This window comes from Tasmannia lanceolata, unplaced genomic scaffold, assembly GCF_043159265.1.
Source record: "Tasmannia lanceolata isolate RefF3 unplaced genomic scaffold, GAP_Taslan_0.1 ptg000019l, whole genome shotgun sequence".
In the NCBI taxonomy this organism is placed as follows: domain Eukaryota; kingdom Viridiplantae; phylum Streptophyta; class Magnoliopsida; order Canellales; family Winteraceae; genus Tasmannia; species Tasmannia lanceolata.
The window spans coordinates 24090855-24099029 of record NW_027518696.1 but is presented as its reverse complement, the minus strand read 5'-3'; positions in this window follow the sequence as shown (position 1 = coordinate 24099029).

The window sequence follows — 8175 nt, the reverse complement described above, 5'->3', positions numbered from 1 at the left end:
CGAATGAGTCATCTCCGCCAGATAACTCGGATAACCTGTAAACTTCCATGGTTTGCATGACGAAACTCTAATGCATATGCTGGTAGTAGGCGGTAAGACGCCTCATGACTTCCAAGGAAATGTTGAGCAATCAATTCCTTCGCAACATGTGCCTTTCGGTAACTCAGAGTGATACCCCATTCCGCCTTCAAGTAGTCAATAATAATATTGGCTTCTATCGGTCGACCAAATTTACCTATGTAAGTCTTAGCTGCCCAATCCGATGTGACTTTAGGATGATCATGTCCGGGTAGTTGAGGAGTACAAGTATGTTCGTCCACAAATGTTTTGACCTTCGCATTACCGTTGCACATGGTTGCTCTTATTCTCCAGGGGCACTATTTTGTTTTGCACACAACTGCGTACTTCTTCGTGTTGCTATCAACAACTCGGAATGAGAAGCGCCGGCGTAGTGCATATTGGGCGACTGCATTTTTTAATGTCGCGAGACTTTCAAATATGGCTCCAACCTTCAATTTTTATTCCTCACTTCCAAATGCATCATCAAGCTCGTAGTTGACCATCTCATTGTCATCATATGCGTTCGAATTGGAACCGTCATCATTGGGAAGAGGTGAGTAACATAACTGACCATTTTTCCCGGCCTCATTCCCAGTCCCATTGTCGTCTCTATCGGTCGCCTCATCTACGCCCACTTCAAAACCCATATCATACAAGTAGTTCATGTCGTCATCACCGAGGTCAATTGCATCCCCCGTTAGATTATAATTAGTATCAGGAACCATAGGAGGAACCTCCTCCTCCACATCTTCATTCAAATCAAACCTATAGTGAGAACATATTAAACATCGTGATGAGAGATTCCATTCCTAAGATGATACCTGCAAAAATAGAAATTACAATAAATCGTGATATTTCACCTTGCAGCATCTTCAAATGCATACGAAATTGGGAGAACCGGACTGCTTGAATCAGGGAGGGATGCATATGGCAGCTATCCTCCGGAAGATTAGGGCTTCGTTTCAAATAGCTGCAGCTTACATTACAAAGTGGAGGAGAAGTATTCTCTTGCACATTGGTGCAGCGTACAGTATAAGTATCCTCTTCCACAAGATAACCTGGTCGATAAGTCTCCTCTTGCACATTATTGCTGCGTACACTATAAGTATCCTCTTCCACAGGATGATCTGGCCGGTAAGTCTCCTCTTATACATTATTGCTGCGTACAGGATACGCTGGCTTATAGGTCTCCTCTGTCACATTATTGCTGCGTACATGATACGCTGTCTGATGAGTCTCCTCCTTCACATTGTTGCCCCGTATAGGGGACACTGCATGGCTTGTAGCCACCCCAGTTTTGATATATATATATATATATGAGAATATGAGAATAGAGTTCCTAAGGGTGCCCTCATATAAGCTTATATGAGGTGGCTCTCACAAAACATAAGGGGCCCACATTGTTAGGATGATCCGAAGCATTCATTTGAAAGGCCCCATCATAGATAGGGTGTGTACAAAAAATCAGCTCCATTGGATCATCCTAACCCCTCCAAAAGTGGGGGGGAAAATGGGCAGATTTGTGGACAAAACGTGTCTATCCATTTTTGCCCCCACTTTTGGAGGAGTTAGGATGACCCAATGGAGCTGATTTTTTGTACACACCCTATCTATGATGGGGCCTTTCAAATGAATTCTTTGGATCATCCTAACAATGTAGGCCCCTTATGTTTTGTGAGAGCCACCTCATATAAGCTATATGAGGGCACCCTCTATTCTCATATATATATATATATATATATATATATATATATATATATATATATATATATATATATATATATATATATATATATATATATAATGACAGCATTCAAGCCTTGCATGCCAAACATTCTCATAACCCCAGAGAGGTCTTGATCGTCGCGGATATCATAAAGAATGTACTTATACGGATCCACAATGTATCGAGAACGGATACGCAGTAAAACATCATTTTCCCTCGTTCGAATAATATTACAGATTGCAAATAAAAATCTAGAGTATCGAACTCTGTGGTCTAAGACTACCGCCTTCACAGTACCCCCAATGTAATCAAACGATCCATCCTCCCTCAAACATCCTCATTAATGCATGGCGCGGTGACGTGCTGCACCATAAAAGTAACTGTACCCCCATCCATCTTCTTAGCCCAGATTGTCAAAATTCAGTAGAACAGAAGCAAGGGAAAAAACATAGCAATAACTCACAGCAACAATAAATATGCCAGTGATGTGTAAAGAATTGTGTGACTTAAACCCTTCATGTTAATGTTGAAAAATAAAAGAGAGCTTCAAAGAGACATTCAACATAGCTTCAAAGAGAAGTTCAAATACCTCCTAACTCTCTGGGATGGAGATCATCTTTGATAGCAAGCAAACTTCAAAGAGAGCTTCTTCAAGTAGCCCTCTTACACAATTTTCTCCATCACCACATTGCAAATATCTTCTTGTGGAAGACTTGTAAGTCTAAGGAGATGTGCTTTTGTTTGCCATGCTTCACATCAGTGTAAAAGAATTCAAATTTGGCGCTCTGTACCTTTTCTGGACATGTTTTTTGTCATACTACGTCTAGCGTACGCACAAAGACGCCAGCGTATTGAAATAAACGCCGGCGTCTTGTATAGGTACGCCGGCATCTACGTTGAAAACGCCACCTTATTAACTAACAATGCCAGCGTCTTACATATAGACGCCGGAGTTTAGTTAAGGACGTCGGCGTCTACTTATGTACGCCGACGTTTTCCCTACTACTTTCTGCAACGTGGATTGTGCAGCACGTCGCCGCGCCATGCATTAATGAGGACGAGATGTGTATTAAATACAACGCCATTTTTTCCTCAAGAAGTGTATTTTTTTCCTGAAAAAGCTACCTTCAAAAAGAATGATTGAGGTGTACCACGAGGCGCAAAATACGAGGAGTCCTCTAGGTGTCAGAAGGGTATTGGGGTCTTTTTCCCACCTGATTTTGAAGTTTAGCCCATTTTTTGTTCTTGTTTTAAAAGGTGCCCGCAATCCGTAATTTCTCTAAACATCGGCCTGCATTCCATACTTTTCTCTTCTTCTGCCCGTCCCTCGGAAATGATATCAGCAATAGTTTCGTTTGACAAGGGTATTTTACGCTTTAGAGTTTAGGGTTTAGTTGGTTGCATGGTTTTAAATTTTCAAAAAAAACCAACATAGAACGAAGAAAATATTTTTGTTTCTATCCCCACAGAAACAAATACTGAATTGAAATGCATAGAGAAACCAAAATTGAAAACGTATTGGTGATATACTATATTAATATGCATTATATAATTATATTTATGAGTTGCACGTGGAATGTGGCATATGTATTATTTATAAATATTTATATGTAAAATGTGGTATTTACTGGATTATCATGAGCGGCAACGCTTCTCACTAGGTGTTTAATGCTGTTAGAACATTATGAATGATTTTTTTCTTATGTGAGGACGTTTAGCAGTATTAGTGCTTATTCCAACACTTCTTGAAGCTTCATCTTATCTATCCATTTGCATATGTTTTCATATGTTCATGTATTTTTATAGTATTTCTATCAAAATTTCCACTCAAAGCCAACATGTTTTTATTTCCATCACGATCAAGGCACATACCGAAATCGAAACCTTGCTTGGCTGTTTAGAGAATCTTGGAAATTGTAAGATCCTTTAAAAGCTAATTAGAAAGGTATGAGATAAGGAGTGGCGTGCCATTATTAAAACAAGCGTGGAAATCAATTTCCTTTTTTCAATCTAAGGGAGAGTATGAGGAAATCTTGAGGGAGGAGATTAGCAGGCGTCAGAAGTTGAGAATCACTTGGCTGAGGGAAGGGGATAACAACTCAAAGTTCTTCCATCGTATGGCAAGCGCTAGAAGAAGAATAAACTCGATCAACTGTCTAAAAGAAGGAGATGAGATAGTTGAAGATGAGAGCAGGATTAAGGATAAGATTGTACATTTCTCCTCTCTCTCTCTCATATATATATATATATATATATATATAAGAGAGAGAGAGAGAGAGAGAGAGAGAGAGAGAGAACGGTCCCTACACACATGTGTAGATAAGTTATCTACACACAAGCTTAAAATACAGTGGGGGCCACATTATTTGGGTGATCCAAACCATTCATTTTTAAGGCCCTCTCATAGATAGGGTGTGCCCAAAAAATCAGCTCCATAGGATCATCCTAACCCTTCGATTTTTGGACGTTAAAAATGGGCTAATTTGTGAAGGTTTAAAGACATCCATTTTACCTCAACAAATCGTAGGGTTGGGATGATCATATGGATCTGATATTTTGTAGACACCCTATCTATGTGAGGGCCTTTAAAATGGATGGCTTGGATCACCCAAACAATGTGGGCCCCCACTGTATTTTAAGCTAGTGTGTAGAGAACTCTCTACACGTGTAGGAACCGTTTTCTCTTATATATATATATATATATATAGAGAGAGAGAGAGAGAGAGAGAGAGAGAGAGAGAACGGTCCCTACACACATGTGTAGATAAGTTATCTACACACAAGCTTAAAATACAGTGGGGGCCACATTATTTGGGTGATCCAAACCATTCATTTTTAAGGCCCTCTCATAGATAGGGTGTGCCCAAAAATCAGCTCCATAGGATCATCCTAACCCTTCGATTTTTGGAGGTTAAAAATGGACTAATTTGTGAAGGTTTAAAGACATCCATTTTACCTCAACAAATCGTAGGGTTGGGATGATCCTATGGATCTGATATTTTGTAGACACCCTATCTATGTGAGGGCCTTTAAAATGGATGGCTTGGATCACCCAAACAATGTGGGCCCCCACTGTATTTTAAGCTAGTGTGTAGAGAACTCTCTACACGTGTAGGAACCGTTTTCTCACACACACACACACATATATATATATATATATATATATATATATATATATATATATATATATATATATATATATATATATATATATATATATATATATATATATATGAGGAAAGTGTTCCTGTGCAGCTGCGCAGGGAGTTCCCTGCGCATAAGTGGCTTATTAAGCCTCCCATTAGTCACTTTTTGTGGAACCGCAAAAGTGGGCCCGCTATACGAACCAATGGGAGGGTTTTCAACCCACTGCTGCGTAGGGAAGCTCCCTGCGCAGGAACACTTCTCTCTCTCTCTCTCTCTCTCTCTCTATATATATATATATATATATATATATATATATATATATATATATATATATATATATATATATATATATATATATATATATATATGAGGAAAGTGTTGGTAAGCTTAAGCTCACCAAACTTATGGTGCGCTTAAGCGCCCCAATCACATGGGTCCCACATTTTCTGTGGTGATCCAAACCATTCATTTCCAAGGCCCTTACATAGATGGGGTGTGTACCAAAAATCAGCTCCATAGGATCATCCTAACCTCTCCATTTGTGGAAGACAAAAATGGGCAAATTTGTGGACAAACAATGTCTGTCCATTTTGACCTCCACAAATGGATGGGTTAGGATGATCCTATGGAGCTGATTTTTGGTACACACCCCATCTATGTAAGGGCCTTTCAAATGAATGCTTTGGATCATCCTAACAAAGTAGGCCGCAATGTGATTGGGCGCTTAAGCTCACCATAAGTTTGGTGAGCTTAACAGTTTCCTCTATATGTATATATATAAACTCAGGAGTTGGAGTGGAGGCTAGATTAGAAGGGCTGGCTTTCAAGAGGCTAAGGAACAAGCATCATGGTTGGAGACACTTTTATGAAGAAGAGGTCCGTTCCACCATTTTTAGTATGTCAAAGGATATAAAGCGCCAGGTCCAGACGGATTTCCCATCGCCTTCTTTCATAAGTATTGGGAGGCAGTAAAGGAGACATTGGAATTCTTTGGAAAATTTCATTCAAGAGACAGATTAGGAAAGGAGATGAGCAAGACTTTCATCATTCTCATTCTGAAAGGGGAGGGCGTGACGTAGAGCTGACAGAAGAGAGTGAGCTTTCAAACAACCAATAGATGGGCAAAACAATGTCAAGTGTCAAAGGGATGCTTTGATAACATTTTGACGTAGGCAAGTTGGCAGAAGCGTGAAGCTCGGAGATGATGTTCGATAGATCTGACAGAAGAGAGTGGGCTTTCAAACGGCCAATAAATTTGGAGATGATGTTCGATAGATCTGACAGAAGAGAGTGGGAAGAGAGTGGGCTTTCAAACGGCTAATAAATGACACTAGGATACAATTTTGATGTTCGCTAGATCTACCACCGGGGAAACCAATCACGACTTATTTCAACGTCTTCCTAACCATCATTCATTAGCCTTCTTCCATCATAAGAATAGATAGGCAAGTTAGAAATAATAAGGATTTATCCTTTTCTTTTCATCGTTCTTGGGGAGCTGATCCACATTTCTATTGAATACGCTCAGGAAATCCCCTAGGTTCATGCATCTTTAGGTTGTACAATTGACATGTCAGATATAACCTGATGGCCAAGTTTTTAGACTTGTAACTTCTTAAATTTAGACGCTTACTCTTCCTCATAATATTGACAATTATGTTATCCTCTAGACATATTCGAATTGTGCTAATGGCCTGAAACTTAATATCCTCTTACTCACCAGCCTTTATCTTCTCAAGCTTCCCATCATTTTCCTTCGATGCCTTAGCTATGCCCAATTGAACAAGAATATCTTTCACCCTTTTCTACTAAAGATTGAAATTAACATTTCCATCAAATTTATCAACTCAACCTTTGAGGTTGAATTTCTTACAGCCATTTCACATCCACCCCATGAACCTTGGAAAATCTGTCAATTTTTGGCTCCCTGGAAAAAGACAACAGTCACCTCTCAACCCATGAGATCACCTTTTTCACTGTGAAGAAAACCCATAAACAGTCTTTTCTTTCTCCATTCTCACTTGGACCGATCTGGACTACTACAGATGAACCATATGTTGTTGATTTAGGGAATAATACGGCTTACCAGAAACAGAAACAACAAACAACGATGTTAGTGAAACCTTTTCTGATGTGGCGAGATGAGGCACGGACTATGTCGCTTTCTTTAAGTTGAATTTGCACCTCTGCGGAAACTAATTCCGATGCAGCAGATTACTATTGCAATCACCCCCAGGATACAACAGCCCGACACACCGTTGATCTCCAAGAACTGCACGATCAAGGAGATTCGAACCTCCCGAACACTCCAGTAGCCCAACAAAAATACGTAAAATATAAAGAGGAGAGAAAACTCTGTTTACAGAAGTAGAGAAAGACAAGAAGAAACAATAATTTTCGTTTTGTTGTTATAGAAAAAACCAGAGAACTTCCTCTTTTATAAACCAAAACATGTCCGTTCAACACACCTTTTAATAGAGTAAATACGTCATTTCAGAAAAGAGCTGTTCAAAAGACATTACAGATGCCAAAGATCGCATCCCAACAACCACAACGTTCAGGAACGGCGCAATTATTCGTAAAAACGAACGGCGGGGTTATTTACCTAGTTAATTGACGTTCCAGTAAGCCGGCTTACTTCAGGCTTACTTCAGGTACGCCGGCTTACCTTATCAATAACGGCAAAGGTAACGGCGACGGTAAAGGGAAGTTAAACGGACAGAAAACAAAAATTAAAATGTAGGGGAAGGAAAAACCTTGACTCACATGCAAGGCCGGCCGAGCCACGCCGGACGGGGCGGCGCGCGTGTTGTATAGCCAAAAGCCCACCAGATCCACTTGGTGCCTCATGCGCGTAGGCCCCCTTTCTCCTCTTCTCATTCGCAAAGCTAAGGAAGTGAAAAGCTATATAACCATATGAAGCTTTTCTCCACTTTCTAATACGGGACTATTCGCTTTTGTGAAGGAAGTGAGCAAACCATTTTCCAAAACCAAAGTGGCTTATTTTTGTAAACAAAAGAATTTTGTAAAATACTACCAAGAGCTATTTTTGTATTAAAATACCAACATCATAAACACCCCAAAATGAACACAAACAACGAGGAATGGCTACATCATTGGGAAACTCTACCTCCATTGAGAATTGATCCTTCATTCTTTCTAACACATCATTTCCTGCTCATCCTTGCCTTAGCCTTAGGCTCTGATATCACTTTACTGTTTTAAATTCGGCGGGCCAATCA